Source organism: Thermobia domestica, chromosome 10, assembly GCF_964235325.1.
Source record: "Thermobia domestica chromosome 10, izTheDome1.hap1.1, whole genome shotgun sequence".
In the NCBI taxonomy this organism is placed as follows: domain Eukaryota; kingdom Metazoa; phylum Arthropoda; class Insecta; order Zygentoma; family Lepismatidae; genus Thermobia; species Thermobia domestica.
This window is the reverse complement of record NC_137463.1, coordinates 255,072,253-255,086,925: the sequence shown is the minus strand read 5'-3', so window position 1 is coordinate 255,086,925 and position 14,673 is coordinate 255,072,253. Positions and strand designations below refer to the sequence as shown.

Here is a 14,673-nt window from a genome sequence, read left to right as displayed (position 1 = left end):
ATACGTTACTTTTTTTATGTGTTGGAGCAATTTACTGGACTATTTTAGGAAAAATTAACACTATAAATCTATCAACGATGCAATGGAAGATAAAGCGTATACCCACCTAATATTCTTCTAGTTGAGCATATATTTACTGTAATTCAGGAATATAATGGAGATCTAAGGGTAGGAATAAGCTATATTTTTAAAAACGGTCGAGAATATAACTATAAAAAATTCTAGCAGTACATAACATGTATCAATTAAAAGATATCATAAATACTAGCAAAGATATTTATGAATCAATCAATATATCACAACAACCAGTTTTCACTTTTACCACTTTGAAATACATTGAGAGAACTATATCTCAGAGCATCAAGTACAATCTTCGAACACGTTGCCGCAGTTTTTTCACAAGATTTACAGCTGAATATACGTTACTGCAGATAACAATACTTGTAATTTTCTATTTTGCATGTGTTGAAAAAGTATGTTCAAATAGGAAAATCACTTCCAAACTTTCCTTTAGGTTTCCACAATACAGAGATTTTACCATTATAACAACATTGCAAAGTATAGCATGGTTTAATAAATCATTCGATTTTCTTAAAATTATTCAGTTTATTTAGACAGGAAAACCACATTCAAAAGAAAATCTGAGGTCATACTTAAAAAAAACGCTCGAAAATAAGTTGAAATGCAATTTTATTCTGCACTAACTTAAGAATCTCCATGGAAGAGTCCTAAACATCCCATCTCCCTGAATAGGACCTCGGAAAGTCGTAATTTTGTTTGTTCCATTAGTTTATTTTTATTAACAAAAAATTGAACCAGAATAAAATACAGATAACTGATTAAGAGAATTATTTATAACCACGGTATTCTTCTATTTTCAATTGTAAAAGTTTATTCTTTGATTATGTTTAAAGTGTTACATTACTGAAAACAAGTCAATTACATCTGTCAACACTGCACAGTTCGAAATCTTCATTTGAAAGTTTGGAGACTGCAGTTCTTCCGATCCACTACCCCCGCTGTCCGTCTGTACAACACAGAGTAACCCATCACACTCGCTGCCGTTATGGACGTAGGGTTATGCTGGAATGCATATACGCAAGCAGAAATGCAAGTGGAGAATACTTTAAATTTTAAAAGAAACTCCTGACGACTGTAACGTTATATGAAAGAAAAGAAAAGAAAGAAATAACACGATAATGTAATAGTTTAAACATTATTAAACATCTTAAGAAACAATATATAATAGACAATATTTGATAGTTCACGTGCTCTTGTGAATTGCATAAGTCGACGCTACTGCACATTTCTTCCGTAAATTTTACAAATCTATGTTCACCTAAACTGGAACAATATCTATTTAAACCATTGTGCAAGCTTTGATAATTTACTAAGAAAGTTTCATGTTTATAATGAAACACAGTCATGTTTGTACTTTAGACAATAAAAGAATACGGCGTTAGTTTACAATATTGGATATCAAAATAAGATGGATCCAGCGATCTAGTTTGAATTTTTGTTTCACAATTTTCTTACATGTTGTACAGAAGTTCCATGCAGAACTACTTCACGTGATTGTGTCCATTTGTATGATGTTAGTGAAACATAAAGATATTAGTAGACCCCTATATTTACGTTACTATTTAGTAATATAAAATTAGTTACCAGAAAGGTAAGCTTCCATGTCCTTCTTCAATTTGAAATTAACGTATGATTCCTTCAGTATACTCAGTATCTATTGAAATAATTATGAGGCTTGGAGCTATTTTACTTGGAAATTGTTCGTGTGTTTACGTTTGCGTAAATGTTTGAACTGAGTATTCTATGTGTACCGCCCTCTGCTTGTTCGATATAATCTAATGTATGCTAAGCAACGCAACCAGAAGGACCATATTGTGATTAGTGATGGGATTTTTACCGGCAAATATTTTTTGGGTATTTACCTTGGGTAAATACCCAGGTATTTACCCGAATTGGGTAAATATAAGGGTTTTTTTCCTTTCAATCATGTATGTGATACAGATCTTCTTGAGCAGTACATAAAAATAATGAAAAGGTAACATTAGATCCAGTAGAAGCTAGAACAATTGTCAAAAGGCATTAAATTTATTATTTTCATTAATAGAAATGAGTTATGTGGTCATTCCTGTTTTGATATTTTTCCAGAGAGCACAGTTTAAACAACGGATCACTCTGATAAAGACTACATTTATTTTTCTGCAAATAAAGAAACTAAGCAAGTACATGGAACGCTGATAAATGCTTTTCTTTTAATTTACATTCTGCAAGTGACTATGGGCGACAAGCCATTACAACTGACATGACTTGAAATATATTTTCTGTTATATCATACATGCTTTAATAACTACAAATTGAACACAGCAAGAGTAGGAGTATATACGAAGACTTTCACACTTCCCTACACTTGCTCGCTAGGCATCACAATATAATAAAAAATGAGCTGTCTGAAGCCAGAATGAAGTAACTGCATTTTCATGTTTTGCGGGAAACTAGCATTCTTGGGAACAAAAAAGATAAAATGCCATTGGTTAATGGGCTTCACATGACGGTTAAGTCAGTTTCTTTAATTAGTTTATGATCGGGTGGCATCAGATTCATACGCGTAATTCAAATGATTCCATGCTTTAATTTAGAATTGGGCAAAATTCAGTTAGTTTTCTCTGGTTTCATACACCTCAATTGGCAGTATCAAGCTAATAAAAGTACAAAAGAATTAGAGAACATTCAGGACTTAGTAACGTTCTCGAAATATTCTATACACATAAGGGCAAAACGTTATCTCGTTATGAGATGGTATTTCTACCAAGATTACTCACCATATTCATCGGATACATGAAATGAATATATGGAATCATCGCTGGTAATGTCTCCATTTATCTCACACATCTAAGAAGTGTCACTTTCACTGTCTTCTTCATGGGTTCTCCTTTTTCTTGGTACCATGGTGCATTCCAAATGTGATGAACTTGTAAATTCCGATAACTTATTTTCTAAGTCTTCCTCCTGCTCTGACTCAACAGTCTTCTCAGTCTCTTTACGCTGTGTTGATTCTTTTGGCTTCTGTTCCCGGTGATGCAACTTCCAGTTATAAGCTATATACGTAATTTTTCCAGCTCTGAGAGCAGTCAGTCTATTCCTTGACTTAGTGTGAATTTTTGAGAAATTACTGAAGGATCTTTCTGTGGCGTCTGGTAATACCGATGCTGTTAATATCCGCTGTGCGACTTCAGATAATGGGTACTTCCACACAAACCTTGCCACCAAATTACTTGGTTCATTTCACCAAAACTTGTCCAAATGAACTTCTTGCCCCACAAACTTTTCTTTACCTTGTAATGTGCGAAATCTTTCATAATATTTACAAGATCTACTTTCATGTTCTCTGCAACCTTGTGTATGAACTCCAATCCATCGAGATCTTGTTCTGGAGTCAAGTCAAACCCCTGTGATTGATGGATGGTTCTGGTATAGTGAATCGGCTGAGGTGCTGTAACTTTTCTGCTTTCGAAATTATTAAGAATATGTGTTTCTTCTGCTTTGGACAATGGGAATTCAGGTACAGCCTTTCTTAATTGTTCTTCGATTTCTTTGACAGCAGGAACAACTCGGTGTATGTTACATTCATCAGATTCTAATATATTTATCCAGGAGACTTTTGGCTTAAGAACATATATTAGCTTTTCAACTGTCACCCAGAAAACCTCATCTTCAAGTAACCTTGCTTTGTGGTCTTTAATAAATGCTGTATATCTTGCAGTGGTTTCATGAACAGCTAGATTATGTAAAGTGATTTTGTAGCTTTCAGACTTTCAAAAGATTGTAAATAGCTTCCTCAGCGGGTTTTACATGGAAGAGTGAGAGAAGTGTGAATGTTCTTTTCATTGTTAGTTGCATGAAAAGGCATTCAATACCTGAGAATATTAACCATTTCAATAACGACTACAACATTTGCCATAAGTGAGGAAATTGAAGAAACTTCAAAATATCACTGCAGACAAGGTTCAACGTGTGTGTTTTACGTGACTATGGTTGCAAATGGAAATACTTTTGTTTGACAAGAGAAAAATCCTTCTGCATATTTGCTGCATCATCACAAATGAGAACAAAGAACTTTGCTTGGGTCGTATTTTTCAATGACATCAAATACTTATCTCTAATGCACTCAGCAGTGTGACGGTTACCTTCCGTGTTGATAAACTGAACAAATATTGGATGGGGGTTTGTAATATTAAACTTGATTATTCCCTCATTACGAACATTACTCCAACCACCACATCGAAGATTTAGATGCTTGCAACCTTGTTGTCTTTGCATTTCATTAAACTTGGCATCAAATTGTCCCTAAAAATTTCAACTTATTTGACCATGTGGCCATTATTTTGCAAAATATAAGCTATTTGAAATACTTGTAAATTGTTTTGCCAACCCCTTTTCAGCCATCGTTTTTTGACTCTTTTACAAGGTCATATGGCAAATCCTTGAATTATATGAAATAAAATTACGTGTACATTAATAGCAACACTTGCGCTGGGCTAGGGTAAATGCAATGTCATATATAAGAAATTAATTTTTGAATTTATTACATAAGTAGTTAACTATCCTTTGCCATTTGCAATTTTTATCTGAACTTTGAGACAACTTATAGACACAGCAAGCCAGCAAACTACTCCCTTATCGCTCAACCCAAAACGTAACTTGATATGTGATGTGTGTGTGAGCTCATTAACTTACATGTGTTACGGTATGCATATATAGGCTACTTACGTTTTCATCAACTGTCATTGTATCCATAAAAGTGATAATGCTACTAGATGAACTTTTTACATTGATGGAGGAATCTTCATATATGAAATTGCATCAAAGTTTTATAAGACGCTTTTGTCAGTAGAGTCATCAATGCTTTTGTTGTTACTACAACTTGACGTAGGTTATACACTTTCATTCACTTGTTTTGTCCCAGTATTTTGCTACAATGACACAAACTTTTCCCATGTAAACCTTTTAAAATTGTTTTCTTTAGACTTTCAGGATACTTAAAATATTTATACACATGATCTGACATTTCATTTACATATGCGTGCTTATAGTTTCCATCACATTTCTTGCAATTTACTGATATATCATTTCTTACATTATATGCTCAACATTACTTTTCTTTCTACCCATTTTAAGTTTTTTTTCTCACCCTGAATAAAAGAAAACAGGAAATTGAACTACGATAAGAGGCACGTCTACTCTCAAGTCTCAAATCAGTACCAGTATTGAACTTAATTAGAAAAGGAATGGTTCGAAGCAATTTTACCAGATATATATTATGAGTTTCCAGTGTTGCAGGTTTGCATCTTTGTTTAACCACATCTGTATCTGGAAGATTTTATTCCGCTATTTTAGAGTCTACTATGTCTTCTTATTATGTAATCTTGAAGTTTGTAATAAATACCCATTTTTTGGGTAGGTAAATAAAATTTCGGTATTTACCCAATTTTTATTTACCTACCCAGTGGGTAAATACCCAAGTCCCATCCCTAATTGTGATTCCTATAATGCGGATGCAATTATATATCTATATATCTATATCTATATCTATATCTATCTATCTATCTATATATATATATATATATATATATATATATATATATATATATATATATATATATATATATATATATATGTGTGTGTGTGTGTTACCGTCAGAACCCGAAATGAGGTAAAACTAGAATTTCCTAGTTAAAACTAGTTTTCTCAAAGCCGTTTCGAAAGAACTAGTATTAACTAGTCAATACTAGAATTTACTATGTTAGTTAGGTAATTCTGGAATTAACGAAAAAGACTATATAATGTGAATCATATACAGTTTTTACTAGTTAAAACTAGTTCTGACCAAAATGGATAAGTTAACAGTGTTTCTGCAAGTTCGGACTTGCTCCTACTGGGAAAGTATTGTTTTGTTTTCTGTCAGTCTGTTCGGAGCCTTTGTAAAGTGTGCAGATGCGTCTCTCTTGTCGTGGCTACGCGTGTGTTAGCGTTTCGGGAAGTGTGAGGTGATTATTCGTTGTAATGAGTCAGTCCGATAAAGAAACAATTTTGAAGGAAAGATTCTTCAAAGAAATTATTCGTTTGGAAAATGAAAAAGACAGTCACTATAATGCAATGACCAAGGACGTTTACAGTAACCTTTTAACTGAAGTTGAAGAGGCAATATCTGCTGCAAAGAAAACACCTTTACAGTACAGACGTTTGAAACGGTTTAATGTTTTGGAAATTGGTGAAACAAAAAAACTGGTGTCGAATAGTGAGCCTGTGAAGTGCTACTTACCTGCCGAGGAGATCTTTGATGTTATTGAAGCATCACATGTTGCTGTGGGACACGGAGGACGAGATAGAACGAAAGCTGAAACTTCTAGGAAATATGCCAACGTTACGACTCAAATGATAAATATTTTTCTGTCAATGTGTGAAACATGTCAACGGAAGAAAACTATGAAAAAGAAGAACTTTGTTTCTAAGCCAATACTTCACACAGAAATGAACAGCCGATGTCAAGTGGACCTGATAGACATGCAAGCACACCCTGATCGTAAGTTCAAGTTTATCATGGTATACCAGGATCATCTGACGAAGTTTGTCTTACTGCGAGCGCTGCAAACCAAAAGAGCTGAAGAAGTAGCCTACCAACTGACAGACATATTTTTGACATTTGGTGCCCCCTGCATTTTACATTCTGATAATGGCAGAGAGTTTGTTAATTCCGTCATCAATGAACTAACGACACTCTGGCCTGAGTTAAAGTTAGTCAACGGAAAGCCCAGGCACAGCCAAAGCCAAGGGTCAGTAGAACGGGCAAAGCAAGATATAGAAAAAATGCTTGCCTCGTGGATGCATGATAATAAAACAACAAACTGGTCAAATGGTCTCCGCTTTGTTCAGTTTATGAAAAATCGAGCTTATCATTCCGGAATAAAACAGTCTCCATACCATGCGATGTTCGGCATTGAGTCAAAAGTAGGACTTACGACTTCAGCACTGTCATCAGATGTTCTCCAAAACATAAACGATGAGGACGACCTCGTGAGTATTATTGAGGACATGAATGAGCGCCTTAGTGAACATGAAACATTTGATGAAGGAGAAAATGAGACTGGTCCTAGTGCGGTTGATATCACATCATCCAGGAAAGAAGCACGTGAAAATTTGTCAAAGCAGGCCGAGAAAATGAAACGTATCTCTGATGCCACCCATCCACCTGTGAAGTGGGAGATAATGTCATAATACCAATCCCGGATGTGGACAGAGCAAAGGCGGATTTTCGGAATGTCATTGGAGTTGTTCTAGAAAAAAATGAAGATCTGCACAAGATTGGAACCAAGGATGGAAAGCTGGATAAATTATATTGCAGGTAAGTTTTCTCTCTTTTATGTGCTCCTTATTGATAGAATTTGTATTAACGTCCTAAACAAGCTAAGGAGCTTCTAACGACGGGACCTACAGGTTAAAGTGGGATCCGAACCATTGCTCGGGTTTGTATCCGAGGCGGAGGGCTCCCAGCGGGATTTAGAGCCCGCGACCACGCCCGCAGAAGGCCTTAAGCATTTTCATTTAAGGCCTTTAAGCATCTCTGGTACACGCCGGGATGGGGTACGAGATAGCATATGGGAAGGAAGTTGGTTAAGGCCTAGTTTTATAGGTACTATCACATTCTTTGAATGGTATGAGAGGGATAAAAGCTGGAAATCCTCAGTCAGGATGGTAGGCCGCTGGACGCGAACTTGCGACCTTCCGAATGCAAAGCCAGCACTTTACCAACTGATCTATGGCCGCTCGGTAATTAAGAGCTATATTGCATGGGCGGCGATTCGGGGGGGCAAAGGGGGGCAGCCCCCCCACTTTTTTGAAATTACCCATTAATGTATATAGTTTCATTTGGAAATATAAAGTTTTGTAGGTATTATTGGTTCATAGAATAAAAATGGTGCCATAAAATATTTGTCGTTCTATGAGTACGTATTAGTTGTCTTCCCGTGGAATTAAGAAAGCTACAGGAATTGCGTTTGAACTGTCACTAAAAATGGCCCAAACATTAACCTATTGGAGCGCCACAATTCGAACGCACTTTCATTTCTTCTTGCAATTGATCGGTATGTTAGTCAGCCGCTGTGGAACTAATTGAGATAACATTTCGCAAGAAAAGAAGTCCTTCACAAGTTATTCTTTAATTGTATATACAAAAATAGACAGTTCCTAAAATGTATTTTTTCTTTCTAATAATAATATTTTGATTTGATTTTTTCAGTTTAACATCCTGTTCAGCAGCGAAGTTATATGAGACGTAGACTTAATCATCAACGTGGAGTCCGAACCACGTGAACTTCTCCCGGGAAACGATCCCGGGTCTCGCACGTCTAAGGCGCGTACGCTAACCGCTTAGCCACGAAGGAGCTCAGTAAGGAATATTAATTTTGCAGTGTAATATACGAGTTTAGGGTGTACATATACAGTTTTGTATACAATTAAATTTAGTGAATTCAGCATAATTCTAGGTTTTGTATAACTGAAATGTGGAGTGACTCTAAGTATTGCTGAGTTTTGATATATTCCAAGAAAGTGAAAATTGTACTTAATGGCAGCGAACATGTTTCGGGAAGCTGCAAAAGTATTTCTTTAAATGTCGTAGCATATGCTTATAGTATTCACTGTCATTCTAAGAGTAATAACACATATAACAGCATTCCTGGAATTAAAAATATAAGTTGTTCATTAATTTCCAGTTTCAATATAACTTTTGCAAAACAAGCCTCATTATTCATTACTATGATTATTTGATTAATATTATCCTTTCTGTTTATTTGTTTTGCAAATTTGTTAATAAATAGGCCAATAATCTGATCACACAATTTTCCAGACAGATATTCATGAACAAGAAATAAAATTTCTTCTTACACCTTCGTTGTTTAAGAGTACGAAGGACTAGTATCTACGTGCGTTGCTCTTGTCAATTTACTTAATAAAATATGAAACAAGATATTACGGTATAACTGAAAAAGACAGTATCCTAATAGTTATACAACCTTTTGTCAAACAAAGTGTTACAAGCAACCAGGAAAACTAACATTGATATCAAATATTCAGATCATGTCTTGCCCTGCCCCCCCACTTTTAACGTCCAACCGCCGCCACTGCTATATTGTATATGTTAACGCTGTTGACTAAGCTCCCCACCACTTTCTTTTTTTTCTTTCTTTCTTTTTCTTAAGATTGTGGGAAGTTGTAGGTCACTATCACAATTTTGGATAGCAAGCAAGATAGAATTTAATAAGTTTGTGATCTGAAAGGATTATTCCTGTAAACAACGTGTGACATCATTATTCACAGCTATTCAAATTTCTATACAGAAAGTAAATTGTTTACAGCGCTGATCCTTTTAGATCATAGAATTACTTAAATTCTGTCTTGCTTGCTTTCCAAAATGGTGATAGTGACCTACAACTTCTCACAATCTTCAAAAAACGGAAAAATTAATGGGGAGGAGCTTGGTCAACATCCTTAACCATAGATGTTAGTGTTTTATACGTATCTGTAATATTATTATTAACCGACATAATGATGGATTCTTCACATCATTTTATGTCAAAATAATTTTCTGTTATAATGTTCATTATGTTTTTCCGGAACCGATTTAATAATGTGTAATCCATCTTGTTGTCTGCTGTGTACTCACCAGTAGATTGATAACATGTCACGAACTTGATCCCGGTAAAAGACTGTTGTTTAGCTTGTAAAACCGGTACTCGTGAAATGTGCTTTAGTGCATAGGCGTTTTTGTACGAAATACGCAGATTAACTACCGGTGTTTCTCTGAAATACTAATTATGACGAGTGTGGAAATTGTGCGTTAAAATACATTATTATTTTGTTTTGAAAAGTCATTATTTTTTATATAAGTGATTCAGGATTCCCACACCATGTGATTAAACAAAATGTGTCTGTTGTAGGTCTGAATTCGACATTTGCCACGAGCAGTTCCTGACACCAGTCGAAGTACCAGATACTGAAATTTCGTTGAGAACTGCAGCCAGGAAAGCAGCATTAACCCCACAAGGGTTCACACGTTGTGTGTGCAAGAAAGCATGTATTTCGAAAAGATGCTTGTGCAAAAAGAAAGGTTTTCTCTGCAACTCAAAATGCCATGATAGTTTACCTTGTGGTAACAAATAGAAACATTTCAGATGTTTTAGCAATAAAAACGTTTTTCTTTGTATTTCATAATAAATATACAATATTACGTCAGTAGATTGGCTTTGGCACCACCGAATTGAATTAGTAGTAGTGCAATAGTAGTGTGTATTTTACTTTGTGCCAACATACAAAAGCATTTCAGATATTTCTGCAAAACGGAAGTCTTTTCTGTGTATTTCTTAATAAATAAGTGTTTCTATAGAATTGTATTTGAACGACAAGGATTCACAGGTTATGCATGCAAGAGGGCTTATATTTTGCAAGGTACTGCAAAAACAAAGGATTTCTATGATATTGTGAGTGTCATAATACTTTTTAGAAATATATAGAAACATTTATGATGTTTGTGCAAAAGAAAAGTTATTTCTAAGTGTCTTAATAAATACATTTCTTCAGGTTTCACTAGTAATATTGTATTTTAATGAAAATAAATAGTAAACTACGCATTCTTAATAAGCGTTGTCAATTTTACAATTCACTAGTTAATACTGAGCTAATACGAAAGGCTGACGAAACTAGTTTTAACTAGGGTATTCTGGTTTCAACAATTTCGGGTTTTGACGGTAACACATTTCAGTTAATACTAGTTTTGACTAGTAATAACACGTTTTAACTAGAAGGAAAAATAGTAAAAACTAGAACTACCTAACTAACATCGTAAATTCTGGTATTGACTAGTTAATACTAGTTCTTTCGAAGCGGCTTTGAGAAAACTAGTTTTAACTAGGAAATTCTAGTTTTACCTAATTTCGGGTCCTGACGGTAACATATATATATGCAAGTTCCCGACCGATTTTAATTACTTACACAATTAATTATTCTGAAATCAACTAGCATATTTCTTCCGTGGGTTTTACGCTCCCACAAAATGGGACAACACCATATATATATATAACAGAGTTGGCGTGAGTCAATGAAAACTTGACCCACGACCCACTGACCCACCATCTACCATGACCCACTCTGACCCACCACCCACTATGACCCACTATGATCCACCGTGACCCACCACCCACCATGAACCACTCTCATCCACTGTGACCTACTCTGACTCACCAAAATCCATAGTCATCAACTCTGAACACGATTCACGGGCTCGTCTGTACTGACTAAAGCGTTTACACTTGTAATAAAACAAGACTGTGAAATTGTCACTAATCGGCGTTTGAATTTCTAGTCAATCGCTCAATCACCACTCTGTTACAATAACGGTGGATCTGACCTTTACAATATCAAATGGTAAAGTGTTTATCAGTGAGGAAATTGAAGCACTTCGAGATGTGTGTGTGGGGGAGGGGAATTAGTGTGTGCCTAAAATATACTTGTACTAAGAGAGTATCCTTGTAAGTGTTAATTTCACAACGTATTCCAAAGAAACTTCTATTCGAACGAAAATACTCCTGAACAATATGGAGGTGAATGGGAACTTCCCTCCTTATTCCCCTTCAATTACCACACTGCTGTTTGTCATGGATCAAATTACGATGAATTTCAATTAAATTATCATAGTATAATTATTTCCTTGTTGAATTATCGATAGTTTTCAGTGGAAAAAAAGGATGAAATTTGAAAGTCCCAAATCAAGGTAAGTAAACAAACGTAAAGGAAAAAAGTGTAAAATTTCCATATAATTTTTACGTACAATCCAAACTTAAAATTTCCATGTAATTAAGCTTACAGTACAAATTTTGTCTATTTTTCTCACAACTTTATGGGTTGATTGCCCTGTGCTGTAAGCGTTTCATATAATAAACATAATCTTCAGCAATTATAATACAATAGTAAAAAGCAATGGATATATGAAGCGAAGCACTGTATTTTTTGCTTCTAAATTTTTTCTTAACTAATACCGATCGTTTTCGATCAGTTTTACAACCAACTCACCCCCCCCCCCCATCAAGAAGAATTTCAAAAAATGCTAGGACACATTCTGTTTATTTTCAATAAAGAATTAATACACTGAATTTCAGCTCCGTAAGTTTAACAGCTTTTGGGATACTCATTTTTTTTCTCAAAAATTCGGATCCTCACTACCTCCTTAGGATATGTTGCTATTACGAGGGTAAGTCAACTGAAAACCATAAAAGTAGAAATAAAAATTCGCATATGGCGCCAGTGAGCTGTAAGTTGGCATGCCTGTTTACGATAGTATGCCGGATGTCTCCTAGGTGGCCGCAGCCGGCAGATGCACAAACACCGGCGCAACAACAGTTCCAAAATGGCAGCCCCACTAGCCACATGCACCGTTGAAGCCATCGTTTTGGAAAACCGCCGTGTGACAATAGACGAAATTGCAGCATGTGTACACATGAGTCATGGATCGGCACATCATATTGTTAATGATGTTCTCCAGTTTCATAAGGTGTCTGCAAGATGGGTGCCCCGACAACTGATGCCTGAACTGAAACAGCGACGTGTTGATGCGTGCGAAGACCTTTTGTGGCGTGCTGAACGTGACGGTAATGCCTTCCTGTCACGAATCGTCACTGGTGACGAAACATGGGTGCATTACCATCAGCCTGAAACAAAGCGAGCGAGCAAGGAGTGGCGGCAGGAAGTTCCACTCCGATGAAGAGGTACGCAACGCGGTGCACGAGTGGTTGCGCCGTCGCCCAAAAGACTTTCTTTCTGCATGTATTCAGGCTCTTCCGAAGCGCTGGCGGACTTGCATTGAACGAGGAGGGGACTATGTTGAAAAGTGATTTACTTCTCTACCTTGTGTGACCAATAAATAATATTTTAAAAAATAATTATGGTTTTCATTTGACCCCCCCTAATGAAAGCAATACAACATCTCAGTTTGGATTAAGGCCTAACCATATACCAAAAGTCATTTCATTTGACTTTGCAATTTGGCAGTGATGGACATTCTCATATAGTTACATTCAATTTTTTATTTAATAATTTATATATTACAGTGATTCAAAAATGTATTTTTTCCAGTAGGTAGCTCCTCTAAAAACTCACAGGTCTCGAAAGCCAAGTAGCAGTTTAAGTCCTATTGCTATTATTACAATTACAAATATCAATATTCAAAAGTACCTGAAGTTCTTTTTCCACTTAGATATAGCCTACTCACCTCAGGTAAGTAGATTGAAACAAATGGAAAAGGAAGGGAAATGAAGGTCTTGAAAGTGAAACGCAGACAAAGGATCTAGCAGAATAAGCGGGGGTGGATACGCGAAAATGCCCCCAAAGATATCTGCACCAAATTTACAGTATCGATTGACATTTATGATAAACTCAGTTTTCAAAAGTTTTACCCCCCAAGTGCTTTTGGAGGGATGCTAGGAGGGGGAGAAGGAAAATTGAAATTATTTTTTTTTCTCCTGAATTCTGAACCGATTTGCATGAAAAAAGATGTTAGGTGTTCTCAACAAAAGAAAAGTCAGGAATTATTTTTTGAAAACTTTTTGGGGTTGAAAATTGAAGTCAAAAAATTATTTGAAATTTTCGAAAAAAAAAATCTTTAGTGGAAGACTAACTCCGACACCCACAATTTTTTGCCAGTTTTGTCTTGAGAGGGTCCCTAACAACATAAATTGTTTTCATTTTGTTTGCAAGTGTACCTCAAAGTGAAAAAAAAAAGGCAAATGTACATAGGTCAGCATCTATGTGGTATACATATGATACACACTATACACCACTAGGATAACCAATACCTTTGAATGGGGGGGGGGGGATAAAGTTGTTGTAACATTGGAATCTTATGATAAAAAGTATTTTCTGTCTTAATGGTAATTGGTCTCTAAGGATGAAGGTGGTTCTCGACCCTGTTCGCACTTCCCTTGGCTACGCCACTGCTGTACATCAACTGAAATTATACATCCCGGCATTTTGTGTTAATTTTGCACATAATCAATGTTCTGTGATATATATATATATATATATATATATATATATATATATATATATATATATATATATATATATATATATATATATATATATAGATCTTTGTTTAGTAGTGAGCAAGGAATAACATGAAATTCCAAGTAGTAAAGAATTATATTTTTTATTTAATTGCAGATTGATCATACTTCAATAATGGAAACAGCACTGTTTTGAAGTTATACCAGTAACATCAAGTAGATAAGGACCTTGAATAGTAAGTACTATTTCTAATATGAATTTTTAGCGCATTTCTTACTATAAAAGCTATTTCATTTCTAACTAGATGTATTTCTTAACTTGTTCTGTTCTATAAGGAATAAAAATGAATTCCAGTGCGGAAAACAGTAAGATCGTGAATTATTCTTGGATAAAGTAACTAAAATATTTTTTTTAGAAAAAGGTATTCTACCCATCAATTGAAACTATTTAGAACTGAATATTCTCAGTAGACAGGGTGCACCCACGTCTAAACTTGACGTAAATAAATTTTATTTACTTTCTTAATAAAACTATGCTTTGTTTAAC

General features: G+C 35.2%; 1 long non-coding RNA gene across 1 annotated transcript in view; it reads left to right on the top strand.

The window, feature by feature from the left end:
* Positions 1-14,362, top strand: part of LOC145663166 (uncharacterized) — a 663,151-nt gene extending 648,789 nt beyond the window's left edge. Inside the window, exon 3 of the long non-coding RNA XR_014127158.1 lies at positions 14,284-14,362. This is a non-coding gene — a long non-coding RNA (uncharacterized LOC145663166). The remainder of the gene's footprint in view (positions 1-14,283) is intronic.
* The last annotated feature ends 311 nt before the right edge of the window (positions 14,363-14,673 follow it).